The sequence below is a fragment of the Anomaloglossus baeobatrachus genome, chromosome 10 (assembly GCF_048569485.1).
Source record: "Anomaloglossus baeobatrachus isolate aAnoBae1 chromosome 10, aAnoBae1.hap1, whole genome shotgun sequence".
NCBI classification, from domain to species: Eukaryota; Metazoa; Chordata; class Amphibia; order Anura; family Aromobatidae; genus Anomaloglossus; species Anomaloglossus baeobatrachus.
Window position 1 is genome coordinate 110,960,616 of NC_134362.1, and position 15,652 is coordinate 110,976,267.

Consider the following 15,652-nt stretch of genomic DNA (forward strand, 5'->3'; position numbering starts at 1 on the left):
GTGCACTCTGCATGCAGTCCCTGCTCTGTCTATGGGAGGGGCTACATGCAAGAGCGCATGAAATCGGCTTTTGTTTCTGCAGCGATTTGAAGCGCGCATGTGCTGTTCAAATCGCTGCAGAAATTTCAGTAGGACCAGTACGCAACGTGCGCACATAGCCTTACACTTCTACGTATTTATCCAATTCCTAAAGGTGTGTTTTGGGGGTTTTTTTGCACAGCATCCATCACCTCTCCTGGAACAGAACGTCACCAAGGCAGCACTGCAAATGCTTACTAGTTTCCTATATCGCTACCCTATGACTGAGAATGTCCTGGATGTTGGGTGATGGATGCTGTGGCCGAGGTTAGTGCAGCGTCTGTATGCTACTCCTGCCGACACTTCTGTCAAACAAATTATTATAAGGGGGCAGTGCTGGAAATAGTGAGTGACACCAGCAACTAATGACTCTTTATTTGAGGGCTGTGTTAGAGGCTGTTGGTGGCACTGTTTTCACTCCCTACATCTAGCACCACTCACTTCTGACATTTTTTCATGCAAGCAACGGAGGTTTTGCAAGATAGAAGTGAAGCATACTGACGCTCCACTAACCCCGCGCACAGTGTCGAATATCCAGGATAGAGGACATTCTCAAAGGGCGACGATGCAAGAAAGTAGCAACATCAGTGCTGCATGCTGGTGACATCCAGTTCTAAGAGGGGCGATGGATACTGTGAGGAGTGACTGCAGCTCCAGCTTCCTGTAAAGTCACATTTGAGACTCCTCACAAACGAAACGTCACAGGAAATGCAGTAAAAAAAAACTAATTAACAATTAATAACCTATGAGAGGGAGTATAATAAGCAAAAAATATAGTTAAAGAAGAAAATCTTTATTTGAACATTTATTAAAAGAATGCTTAAAAAAAGGAGGTAACTAACAAAGTCCAAGGTTGTCAAAACAAGGTTATTTTGATTGTTCCAATATTGCAAATATAGCACACAAATATTTCACAATATCCAGGCACATGAAAGGGAGGGATCAAACAAGAAATCCAGAACATAAAGGAATGATGATCCAAGTATGGTGCATACAATAAAGTTCAATTCATTGATGTAATGTCTGCATAATATATGGTGCCTTGCGAAAGTATTCAGCTCCCTTGAATTTTTCAACCTTTTCCTACATTTCAGGCTTCAAACATAAAGATAAAATGTTTAATGTTATGGTGAAGAATCAACAACAAGTGGGACACAATTGTGAAGTTGAACGAAATGTATTGCTTATTTTAAACTGTAAAAAAAAAATAACAAATTGGGGCGTGCAATATTATTCGCCTTATTTAAGTTAATACTTAGTAGCGCCACTTTTTGCTGCAAGTCGCTTGGGGTATGTCTTATCAGTTTTGCACATCGAGAGACTGAAATTCATGCCCATTCTTCCTTTGCAATTAGCTGGAGCTGAGTGAGGTTGGATGGAGAGCATTTCTGAACAGCAGTTTTTAGCTCTTTCCCCAGATTCTCGATTGGATTCAGGTCTGGACTGTGACTTGGCCATTCTACACCTGGATACGTTTTATTTGTGAACTATTCCATTGTAGATTTTGATTTATATTTGGGATCATTGTCTTGTTGGAAGACAAATCTCCGTCCCAGTCTCGGGTCTTTTGCAGACTCCAACAGGTTTTCTTCAAGAATGGCCCTGTGTTTGGCCCCATCAATCTTCCCACAATTTTAACCATCTTCCCTGTATCTGCTGAAGAAAAGCAGGCCCAAACCATAATGCTGCCACCACTATGTTTCACAGTGGGGATGGTGTGTTCAGGGTGATGAGCTGTGTTGCTTTTACGCCAAACATATTGTTTGGCATTGTACCCAAATAGTTCGATTTTGGTTTCATCTGACCAGATCACCTTCTTACACATGTTTGGTGTGTCTCCCAGGTGGCTTGTGGCAAACTTTAAACAACACTTTTTATGAATATCTTTGAGAAATGGCTTTCTCCTTGCAACTCTTCCATAAAGACCAGATTTGTGCAGTGTACGACTGATTGGTGTCCTATGGACAGACTCTCTCACCTCAGCTGTAGATCTCTGCAGTTCATCCAGAGTGATCATGGGCTTCTTGGCTGCATCTCTGATCAGTCTTCTCCCTGTTTGAGATGAAAGTTTGGATGGACGGCCGGATCTTGGTAGATTTGCAGTGGTATGATACTCCTTCCATTTCAATATGATCGCTTGCACAGTGCTCCTTGGGATGTTTAAAGTTTTGGAAATCTTTTTGTAACCAAATCCGGCTTTAAGCTTCACCACAACAGTATCACGGACCTGCCTGTTGTGTCCCTTGGTCTTCATGATGCTATATGCGCTTTAAACAGAACACTGAGACTATCACAGACCAGGTGCATTAATGCGGAGACTTGATTACACACAGGTGGCTTATATTTATCATAATCAGTCATTTAGGACAACATTGGATCATTCAGAGATCCTCAAGGAACTTCTGGAGTGAGTTTGCTGCACTGGAAGTAAAGGGGATGAATAATATTGCACGCCACTTTTCAGTTATTTATTTTTTAAAAAAGTTTAAAATAAGAAATAAATTTCGTTCAACTTCACAATTGTGTCCCACTTGTAGATTCTTTACCATAACATTGAAATTTTTATCTTTTGTTTGAAGCCTGAAATGTGGGAAAAGGTTGAAAAATTCAAGGGAGCCGAATACTTTCGCAAGGCACTGTATCCTGAAAAAAGGGATATAATCATAAGACACGAAAAAATATTTTAGATGCCACTAGATATACACACATAAAAGGACAAACACTCGTTTGTTACAAAAAAAGAGCTAGATTTATACTGCTCACAAGAGGCAGAGGCATGATATTGTCCTGAATAGAAAAAACACCAAGAAACAGACATTTATAGATTAGTGCAAAATGTAAATGCCAACATGGCGTATAAAAAAAAAAAAGACCAGCAACAAGATGGACTGGGAACAACAAGGAAAATACCAATGAAGGATATAAGCCCAGGTAAGAATAGCAACCAAAAAAATCACCATGAAAATAAACAGAATAAGCAAACAGGACAATGAGAGAGATGAGAATAAATAGTTCCCAAGCTTACAGACTGTGGTCTCCACAGGGAGGAATGCAATAATGGTGGTCAAGGCATAAATGAAAAACAGTGCCACATAAACAGGATTTTTCCAAATAGGAACACAAGGATGGCGTCAAATGACCAGTTAGAGTGGACTGGGAATGTCAAGATAGAGAACTTATAAGCATGAGCCCAGATGAAAATGACAACCAGAGAGTCAAAGTACCCCTATGCGCATTTCGCGTGATGCTTCTTCCAGCTGGGGACCACAGTGTAAGCTTGGGAACTATTTATTCTCATCTCTCTCATTGTCCTGTTTGATTATTCTGTTTATTTTCATGGTGATTTTTTTGGTTGCTATTCTTACCTGGGCTTATTTTCCTTGTTGTTCCCCGTCCATCTTATAGCTGGTCTTTTTAATTTTTTTATACACCATGTTGGTGTCCCTGTTTGGGAAAGGTTATATTTATATGGCTTTTATTCATTAATGCTCTGACCGCTAGCTCTATATTTCTACTTGTGGAGACTACAGTTTGTAAACTTGGGAAACAACTAACCTTGCTTTTATTCAGATTTATTGTAGGATGCCTATTTTTCCATTCAGCATTTACATTTTGCACTAATCTATAATTGTCTGTTTTTGGGGTTTTTTTCTATTCAGGACAATATCATCCCTCTGTCTCTTGTGGGCAGTATAAGTCCAGCTCTTTTTTTGTAACAAACAAGTGTTTGTCCTTGTATGGGTGTATGTCTAGTGGTACCTAAAATATTTTTTTTTTTTCGTGTCTTATGATTATATCCCTTTTTTCAGCATTATATTATGCAGACAATACATCAATGAATTAAACTTTATTGTATGCACCGTACTTGGATTGTTATCATCATTCCTTCATGTTCTGGACTTCTTGTTTGATCTCTCCCTTTCATGTGCCTGTATATTGTGAAATATTTATGTGCTATATTTGCAATATTGGAACAATCAAAATAACCTTGTTTTGACAACCTTGGACTTTCTGCTCGTGACCTCTTCTTTTTAAGCATTCTTTTAATAAATGTTCAAATAAACATTTTCTTCTTTTACTGTATTTTTTTTTTGGCTTATTATACTCTCATTATAGGTTATTACTTTGATTAGAGCCACATTCTTTATGCCTTGGGCCTTTTTTTAGGTTTTCAACATTAAGGATTAGATGGGGAGAAGTGAAAAAAATGGTATTCTAAAGAGAATTACAAAAGTGATTTGGGGTAAAGATAGTTAGAAAATACATTTCAGGTGTAGGCCACCCCTTCAATGATTTTGACCTCCTGAATTTAAATCTGACCATGACAATTTTTAGTTGCCTCTTGTTTCTGTGATTTCAAAGGCTTCACTCAACCTTGGAAATTAATCAATGAAATACTTGAAGGCTTTTGCATTTTTAGATATTGCCTTTACAAAGTTCTTCATTAGGCCCAACTTGATAAGCAAAGCCGATAACTAGTAGTGGGCTAATTAGTAATATATTCAGCTTACTTTTACCGAATGCCTAGTACTTTTCCAGTATTCGTCACGAATAACAAACCTAATGCAAGTCAATGGGGAACCCGAGATTTTTTTCCTGGGAAATCTTCAAGAAAAAATGCTTAGGTTCCCTATTGATGCATTAGCTTTGTTATTCGTGACGAATACTGGAATAGTACAAGTAATCTGAACCCGAATATTTTACTTGTCGTTATAAAATCTTATGTGGGCTATGCAGAACATTTTCACTACTTAGATATTCTACTGTGCTACCGAAAAATGTGGTGGTGCCTGGAGGACAGCAAGGTGCCCACTGTGAGTGGGTTAGCCTCCAAGGGGACCACACTGCACTAAAACTATTATGTAGCCTAAATGCTTCAAAAAAACCAATATACTGATAAGTAGAATTGTGACTTACTTGTCAGAAGTGCAGGTTTCTAGAAGAAGGAATAGTGGTGCTGCAGAGACCCCCTAAAAAAAAATAGTGCTGTTTAATGTTTTGAGAGTATGTAGCTTAAGAAGCTGTAATGAGAATTCAAGTACTGATACTGATAAGGAAGCTATAATAAGGGTTCAAATACTAAAAAAGTGGGGATAACTAAATTGTGCGATGCGATCAATGGCAATAACGTCAATCGTACACTACGTGAGTCAAGATAAATGGAATATTTACTTGTGTACTGTAATTTATTGTAACACTTGCCTCAATGTTCAGTGTTGGTACATGATTGTATATACTGTATTTATAGGATTCTCAAGTATTGATCAAAAGTGGGATGATAATTTCACAGTTAACAGAACTGGGGAAAGGAACAGAGGGCTAACTTTTTAGGCTGGGTGACCTGTAGGTGGAAGGACACACCATATGCAAGAAGTCGTGTCTCAAAATTACCTTACTGGTGGATAGGTTATGACTTGACAGATATACTGGATGGCTGGATATAGAGTCAGTAGGAAAGCAGTGATAATGTGAGTGCTGTAGAGGACCCTGCAAAAATATATAAGTACATTAGTGTGTTGTAGAAAACTTGCAATTGTATTTCAATCAAATAAAGTAAAACTGCATAATGTATCAATACCAAACAACACCCAGTAGTACCTACAGCAATGTTGCATACACTGAATTCTGCAGATGAACTCCGGGTAATCAATATAAAGTTGGGTGTCCATGCTCCGTGCTCCCACATATGTGTGTCTCCCAAGGGTAGGCGGGAAGAGCGGTGGCAGAGTGTGCCGGTAACTTCTTTATGTAAATGAGCTCTTCCAGGCTATGGGGTGGATGCTGCCTGGAAAATAACTCCGCCTCCATAGATTAACTTAAATAGAAGAGACATTACCAGTGTGAGATAAGTAACTGACACAGATGAGAAGGAATTAAATTTGACTTCTTGCAAACAAATTATATGTAGCTTACTGAGCTCTACTTCATTGCAACACTGTCTGTGAGATGGAAGCTGAAGCTGGGAGAATTCTGCAGATGTCAGTTATAATCACACACAGCTCTGCAGTGAGAGCAGAGAACAGCCATCACACATCACACTGGTAACACCCCTAGAGGTGGAGTTATCTTCCAGGCAGCATCTGCCCCATGGCCTGGAACAGCTCATTTACAAGTGGTAAAAGATGCTTTATCCACAACAAGGCATCTGATATGAGGCAGACAGGTATGCTGTTTTTCAGCATACTATAACCTGTATGCCCATATTAATAGTTTACATAGGTCAGATGTGGTGACAGATTCCTTTAAATCACCACAGAGGGGGCCACAAATGTTGGTCAAGGTTCAGGCACCTCAACACTTGTTTCAGGTTGTCATAGGTTTGTTTCATGTGGACTGCTAAACCAACTAGAATTGAAAAAAGTGCACTGCCATTATGCAGCAAGATGGCTTTTAGGCTTGTTTTGGACGAATTGATGACGAGTCTCCATTCCTCTGGATTATGACTTATCTTCACCGCATCCATTAAACTGTTGATGTTGTTGAATGACACAAAATGGCTCTCCATTAGTGATGGGTGAACCTGAACATGGACCCCCAACACAGAGTTTTCAGGGAACTCCCTGTAACTGTTCGGATTCGGCCAGCCAGTTAATAAAGAAAAAATAAAATAAGAAATAAACCAGGAGCGAGTATCCCCAGCGGCTGAAACACTACTTCCGGGTACCCTCATTAATTCGCATACATTTTCACTTTTATTATTTATTATTATAGCGCCATCTATTCCATGGCGCTTTACATGTTAAAGGGGTATACATAATAGGAACAAGTACAATAATCATAAACAATACAAGGCACAGACTGGTACAGGAGGATAGAGGTCCCTGCCCGTGAGGGCTCACAATCTACAAGGGATAGGTGAGGATTCAGTAGGTAAGGTAGAGCTGGTTGTGCGGCGCTATATCAGACTGCGGGTTACAGCAGGTTGTAGGCTTGTCGGAAAAGGTGGGTCTTCATGTTCCTTTTGAAGCTTGTCAAGGTAGGCGAAAGTCTGATATGTTGTGGCAGAGCATTTCAGAGTATGGGGAAGGTGCAGGAGAAAGCTTAGATGCGATGGTGGGAAGAGGAGATGAGAGGGGAGTAGAGAAGGAGATCTTGTGAGGATTGAAGGTTATGTGGAGGTAAGTACTGGGAAACTAGGTCACAGATGTAGGGAGTAGACAGGTTGTTGATGGCTTTGTATATCATGGTTAGTGTTTTGAACTGGAGCCGTTTGGCAATGGGAAGCTAGTGAAGGGATTGGCCTACCGTCAGTCCCAGCATCTGTGATTGGTTGCAGTCAGACCGGATCCCCACCCTGTGGGACAACGTCTGTGATTGGTTGGAATCGCATATGCTGACAGCATCGCTATAGTTGTGTAAAAATAAAAAAAATAATTTGGCGTAGGGTCCCCCATATTGTGATACCCAGCACAGATAAATCAAAATCGTCAGGGGAGCCTGTGTTAATCAGACTCTGCACGTCCAAAATGCCACCATTTCGTTCCACATAGTGGTCTTTTCAAAAATCAGTGACCACAGCGGACTGTAATCAAAGCAACAGGACTTTAATAATCCTTCCTTCAATAAAACACACCAGTCCATCATGTTAAAATAGTCAACTTACCATAATGTGTCCACAGACATTCATATTCATACTGCGCCGAGCGCTATGGGCGCCGCCATTTTATATCTACTGCGCATGCTCACTGCATTGCAATCCGTGGGGGAGGATCACATGATCGGACATCGCGTCCGCATCACGTGGGTCAAGGGAACGCCCCTTGCAAGCAAGGAAGTGTGTGGACTGCACGCTGTGCGTTCCACATATTCAATCTGTCCTCTCTGTCAGCGCTGTGCACCCTGCGCAGACCTCCTCAATCAAATCTAGAGATATCAGCGCTGATTACCTCCTTCCACGTAGTTTTCTAGCAGCGATCATACAGATCAATAGTCACTGCCTAATTACTGTGAAACATACAGATCTTATTTCTACAGTAATGGTATCAATTTAAATGGTGGCATATTTTCCTTATTTAATTTAACACCAATATGGGCACCATAGTTTGTTTTCATATAGCCTATTGCATGTATTCTTGACATACCCTGACACAGAGTCCTGCATACACCGTTTACATTAAAACTTGATGTTATTTCAATATCCTATTCTCATATTGATGTTGTTATAGGTACTCATTGGAAGATATAAATTCAGAACAGAGCTGGTAGAACATTTATGCATTCCCCAAATGACCATACAAAAATTGCATTACTGGTCTCATATAATGACCCAATAACCCTAAGTCAAATTGGGACTAAACCGCGATCGTTGAACCCACACCAAAATTCAAACATTATCTATATATTTATCTCGAGTAGAACATTATGGGAAAAGATCCAGAGGAGCCATAGAACTCCTTAGCCATTGTCTTATTATAGGTATAAGGTGCCTTTTTTTATAAACGGGGTTAATTATGTGGTTAAAAGGACAGTACCCACCACCAAACGTGCTCACTATAGCCTCATACTATCAGATGACCATTCCTAGCCTGCGGAGGTTGGCACCCTAGTTTCTACGCATTTGGCGCCCCCGCTCAACGTTAACTGTCCCTCCTACACTGACCCTCAATCTATTGTGTATAGAGGAAAGGAACAAAGGATAGTTGCACAGATAAAGCATACGGCTACAGGCTGCACCCCCAAGCTGTGTGCTTATATTGGCTGTGCATCAAATTAAGAGGGACCCTATGCACCTTTTTTATTATTATTTAAATAAATAATTTTTAAAAAAAAGCGTGCAGTACCCACAATTTCTTTCTAAGATTTAAATATTTTTTCCTCCAGCTTTCTTTGGGGCACTTTGAGGTCCCAGCTTTCATATCAGTATTGGTGCTCCATGATGACTGAGATAGCTGGGAACCAGGGCTCCTAAGCTGTCACTCAAGCTAGGGTTGGCCTATCCTATTTCTAATCTCAGGGATGCTCCTGGTGGTGAAGAGGCCTAAGTCTCCTTCCTGGTCTTGCTACTGACCAGTCCTGATCTAATGACCCATCCCCCAGGGAGGGACGGGACAGGAATGAGATGAAACCCACAGATAAAGACAGACAAGGCAAATCAAAACTCTGTCACCAGCACAAACACAATGGTTAAGTCAAAAAGAAATTCATGAGGAAAAATGAGCAGGAAGGAAGCTACAAAACAACAGGAGTAAACTCCACAACCGCACCAAGCAATAATCACAACTTTCACCACCTCACAGACCAACATAAATAAACTATAGCTGGCATGGGTGGAAGTATTCAACCAACATAAATAGGAGGGCAGTAGATGTAATATGCCTCCCCAAAACGTGATCAAAGGAGCAAGCAGACCAGCAGAGATTAACTCTTACTAGCCTGCCTATGAATCGGCACACAGCAGGTCGATGCCCGAGTCTGCCTGTGTTGATCTCAGACACCAGAGAAACCAGGTGGAGTGTCAGAATCTGAAGTCTGAATGCCCAACGCCACCATGACAGTCGGCGAACTTTGTGCAAAACTCTGTGTGACAGGTGTGCTCTAGGGCACAAGGAAGGGCAGGTGTTCCAGATTTTTGGCCATATCATAAAGCTTCCATGCTTAATAGAATTTTGAATATAATCCTAAATCCCTCCAACAAAATATGGATGGACCTTGTGTTCCAGAGTGTCATTCTTGTCACCTAATATCAGACCCTCATATCTATTTGGGATCAGGTAATCAATAAGTATATACCTTCTATACCTCGCTCTATGTCGCTGCTCATAGGGGATTCACAGGATGATAATACTTTTATATTCGTGGGATCTATTGAAACTCCAATCTTCCAGATGAGAAACGTAACCTCAGCACTAGGCTTGAAGACTATTGAGAACCTAAATATGTCCTGGTTGCTCTTACAGTCAGGCCTGGATGGAGTAACGTCCATTTCAGGAGGCGTGGGAACAGGAGTTCAATAGATCATTTTTTCCTGCCAAGTGGGATAAGATCTTAAAGGGGGCTTTACACGCTACGATATTTTAAACAATATCGTTAGCGACATCAAACAATTAGCCACGCCCATGTTTTTCCATCAACCTTGTTCAATTTGTGTTTTTGTCGTCTAATAATGTCACATGAAACAATCACACATAAGTCGTTAATTGTTTATGGTTGTTCAGCATATCGTTTTTGGTTGTTTGTTTATTGTCACACGTTTTGTTTTTTTTGTTAGTTTCAATCCGACCTTCATCTTGTATAACGTCATTTTAGTACCCATCATCCACCTATCAACACGCCCTCCAAAATTACACATGTGCGTTCAATTTAACATCATTCGCACATGTTCCAGCCTTGATTGTTTCTATAACATTAAAAACCAGTCTTCTGGCTGTGTGTATTGTGTCTTCTTGGAATCTTGTGTAAGGTAGGTAATTGGGATTTTATCTTCGAAAACATTATTATTAAATGTTAGTTTTTGTTTTGTTCGGTTTATGCCACATATATTGTGATATTTCAGTAATATTGCAATTTTTTTTTTTATGTTGTTTAAATAACTAGAAAAGTTATATTAAACAATGCATTTGATGCATTTAGCTAAGGTGCGAAATTACTACTTACGTTTTTTCTGCTAAGAAATTCTGCACGTAAGTTTTTTTTTAAAGTCTTTACACCTTTTTTGTGTAGGAAAAATGGCTGTATCAAGTGAGGACTTCATGTGTGATTTCATTGCGGAGTATCGTCAAAATGAATGTTTGTGGTGTGTAAAATCCCCATCATACGGTAATAAGCTTTTAAAAAAAGAAGCATATGGCAAGTTGATTTCCATATGTTTACAATATCATCCTGATGAAGAATTCAATGAACGTCTTATTAAGAAAAAAATTCAGGCAATTAGAACAGTCTTTAAAAAAGAACTTAACAAAGTTGAAGATAGCAAACGCTCAGGTGCTGCTGCAGAATCCGTTTATGTACCCATACTGTGGTACTTTGACCTGTTAATGTTCACTAGAGATCAAGAAATGCCCCGACAATCAATGAGTCTCATACCACCACTACCAGTAATTCCTGTTGTTGAACCGCCGATTGATATTCCTGAAGAGGTAATTTTATTTAATATTTTTATTTAGCATACTGTGTTTGTAGCATTCTAAAAAAAATTTCTTAATGATTGTATGATTCTAATTAATTGTTTTTTTTTTAAATAAAATTAAAAAACATTTAGGGTTGTTTGATCCCAAAATATTTGTAGAAAATCTCCAAAATTTTATAATGTTTGTTTTTAATTTAAAAACAAAATTAAAATAATGTATCAGTTAGTAATCTTTTGGTTCTATTAACGGGATAATATCAAGACTTTATTTTAAATAATAGATTAAAATTTTTAAAAAAGTAATGTTTTTAAATATGAATGGCTTAGTCCTCTTCGTTATATTTATGTAAATTTATATTTGCACATTAGGAAATGAAGAGATAACTTCTGTGTCATTACCAACGCAAACAAGCAGTATTACTGGCACACCTGGCCCATCACAAGTTTTTCGCAGACCACAAAGGAAAAGGCATTCATCAGCACTCACAGGTGTTGCCCAGCTAGTAGAAATGTCTAAAAATATTCTAGAAAACGCAAAAAAAGAGCCTGTTAGCGGTTATGCCCAAATGATTGATGACCTTTTCAAAAAAATGTCATCAGAACAAGTTATGCATGCGCAAAGAATAATGCTTTCAGTAATGTATGCCAGCCAAGAGGGGAGATTAAATGAGAATACATGTATCTCATTTATAACTCCACTCGCGTCTGAGTTTGAAAATGCTGATATAATGCAAGCAAATGTGGAGCCACCTGTTGTTGAAAGTTCTCCAATTGCTACACAACAAACCACTCGTGTGTTCCGAAAAAAACACGAAAATCAAATGAGTGGCAAAAAAATATAACAAATGATGATTCAAATTATAAATTTGTTATGCTAATATTTTTTAAGTATCAGTTTAGAAACAATGATGTGTATGTAATATCCACTTGATGTTTATCTTCCATAATTATTCTAATATCTAGTATACACATTTTTCCCTTTTTTTTTTAACATTATACAAAAAAGTTTACATTATTATGCAAATATTTTTTTCTGAAAAACTTAGATCAAATCAAAAAGTCTTAAATGACGCAATGTTTATTTTAAAAGATTTAAAAGTTTCATTAACCTATTGAACATATATAGAATATAATAAAAATGTGTCAAGAATTAAACTTTGTCTTAACATTATTGATATATATTAATAATAATATTATGAAAGTTTGATTTATTAACCAAAAAAAAAAATATTTTTGATGTTTAATTGTTTCTTCAAATTTAACCCAAAATTAAGCTACACATTGACTTTTTTTAACAAGATTAAATGCTCATTGGCAGTTTCTAATACACGAACTCCAGATTCAAGGACTGCTTGATATGATGGTCTTTCTGTAGTAAGTATAAACAGAGATGGGGTTTTTTAATTTTTTTTAAAATATCTAAAAAAACAAAATATATACAATTTAAAACACATTTCAAAAAATACATACCTCTTGATCTATTATCCTCATCTTCATCAGCATTGATCGAAGATATGGAGCTTAAATCCAAAGTCAAGTCTGATTGTGTGGCATATTCTAAGGATAATATAAAGCACAAGTATGCAAAATAAATATTTACAAATTTGTCTAAGTTAATGACCTTTATGACAAATGGATTAAATATTTGATATTTACCATTGGTCTCATGCCTGAGATGTTTGGGCTGGGTGTGTTGTGAGGTGTTTCATTTGCATTTGAGGCATGATGGGTAGCGGACTCAGAACCAAAATTATCATCCTGATCTTTATGTTCCCTGGCTAAATAATGAACATTAGAAGAATCATAAGTTTTAAAAATTATGTTTAGACATAATTATTTATGCTAACAACAATGCTGAAACTAATAATAATTAAGTACCTGCTAATCTATGTAATCGGGTACGTATATTCACAACTCGACTCCAAGATCTAAACTTTAAATCAGACCATTTCTTCCGGATTTGAACAATGGTGCGCATTACTCCATATTTTTGTTTTAGGCAGCGTTGCACACGGCGTAATACTGCTCTTTTATGCGCCATGGGCCTGTCATATTTTCGACTGCATTCAAAGTCCCATGCATCCAGGCATTCTACCATAAATTCTATTTCGCATTGGCCCCAAATGCTTGCTCTTGAAGAATTCGCCATCTTTAATTTTGCAGAGAGATAGGTATTCAACAAATAGTGTCTGAGATATAGACTCAATTAATATACCTGCCGAAGTAACACACAAAAGCAAGAGAAATAGACTGCAGACACAAGCCTTTTTGGTGAGATTTAAAGTTTTTTTTGTTTTTTTTTAAAAATCAATCTTATTTTTTTTTGTTTGTTTTGATTAAGAATATTTTTAACAATTTAAAATTAGCTTAATAAAATCATTAAAACAGCCTTAGTTATATGGAAAAATTATGCATATTTTGAAAAAAATTGACTTTTGGATAATAAATAAAACAAATTGTGGTAATTGAGATTAAACATTAAAAATATTTTATTTAACAAACAAAAAAACAAATAATTTGAGTATGTATATGTTTATTTTGTTGTTTTTTTAAAATATTTACAACAAACATTCCATCATGTTTGTTGATAAATTATTTTGTTTGATATTTTTTCTATTTTATATACAAATTAAATTATAAATTAATCTAAGTTATTCTGCCAAGGCACAGATCCTGGTCCAATTAAATAATTAAAATAATTTTCACGATTCAACTTAATTTCATGACGGGCACGCCCACTTAAGGGTAAATGATGAAGGGATTCCAAAGATGTTGAATCCTGACGCCAATCACCTGGCATGATTTCACCAGTTTGATTATTGATTGTGTCATCAAAGCCTGCTGGTGTGTAATCTTGAACATCCATTTTTCTAAGTAAATTGTGCAACACACAGCAGGCTAGGATGACACGGTAAATTGAATCAAGTTTTAAATTAATCGCAGTGTGGAAAATACGAAAACAGCTAGACAATATCCCAAATGCGTTTTCAACAACACGCCTTGCCCTGGAAAGGCGGTAGTTGAAAATTCGACGTAAAACATTTAAACCCACATGTGGATATGGCCGTAATAAATTTTTTTGCAAAGGAAATGCCTCATCAGCTATGTAAGTAAAGTTCAAATGTCCAATTGTCTGATCATTGGATGACGTCGCTGCGACGCCGCATGACCCGTCCCCTTAGGAAGGAGGTGGTTCGCCTACCAGAGCGACATCGCAGGGCAGGTAAGTGCATGTGAAGCTGCCGTAGCGATAATGTTCGCTACGGCAGCTATCACAAGATATCGCAGCTGCGACGGGGGCGGGGACTATCACGCTCGGCATCGCTACCATCGGCTTGCGATGTCGTAGTGTGCAAAGTACCCCTTAGATTGACAAGCAATGTGGAGATTGGCTCAATAACATGGTCAGACCATGTGCCAATGACTCTCACCCTAGATCAGACAACAACACGTACAAGGGTCTGCCATTGGAGACTTAATGAATTCCTCCTCAAGGGAGCACCCTACAGAGATGAACTGGAAGTTGGGTTGATAGAATATTTTGAGAATAATGAGAGGTCAGTATCTAATTTTTCCTCTTGGAAGCCCATAAGGCCGTCTTTAGAGGACAATGTATAGCCTTAAGCTCCCATATTAAAAAGGATAGACTACACCACATGGAACAGCTCCTCCGGAACCTCAAAGGATTGGAGAGCAAGATGGCCCTTAGCCCATCAGTATGTATTCTCAGGGATATAGTTAAAACCTGTGCCCAACTGAAAGACTTAGCTGTCACCACAACAGAAAAATTACTACTTTATAGCAAACATAAATACTATGATAAAGGAAATAAGTCCCACTCCCTTCTAGCACGCCAGCTTAGAGAAGATAAGTGGAACTCATCCGTTTATGCCTTGAGAGATGCAGGGGGAACTGTTTTATATGATCCCAATAAAATTGCAAAGATTTTTCAGGACTACCTGTCAAAGTTGTATTCCTTGCCTAACACTCTTCCCGCAACCGAAGCTACTTTACTTATTTGAGACACTCCTGGCGTATGTGCCATACAAAGAGTTACGTAACATACAATCCCTTATACTTCAATTCATCTGGGCCCATAAGACGCATAGAATTAAGAAAACGACTTTGCTTGACAGCAGACTGAGGGGGGGCTTGGGGGTCCCTGATATAATTAAATACTAGGCAATTAATTTGCGTCACATCCCTGCATGGTCCAATCGTTGTGCCTTCTCTAGATGGATGGAAATAGAGAAGTTATGGTTGGCTCCATTACATCCCAACTCTTACCTCTGGAGCACCTCATCTAGCAAGCCTGACCCACATACTCTAGGCCCCATACCTTTTACCAAGAGGATCTGGGACTGTAGAGTTAAAACGTTTCCACTTAGCTCCGAACGCTCCCCTCTGACTTCATTTCTTTTAAACCCCAGGATGGAAGATGGTATGCAGGGTACCATGACCAAAGTGTGGTTTGACAAACAGCTTTTTTGCTATGCTGATATAGTGGTC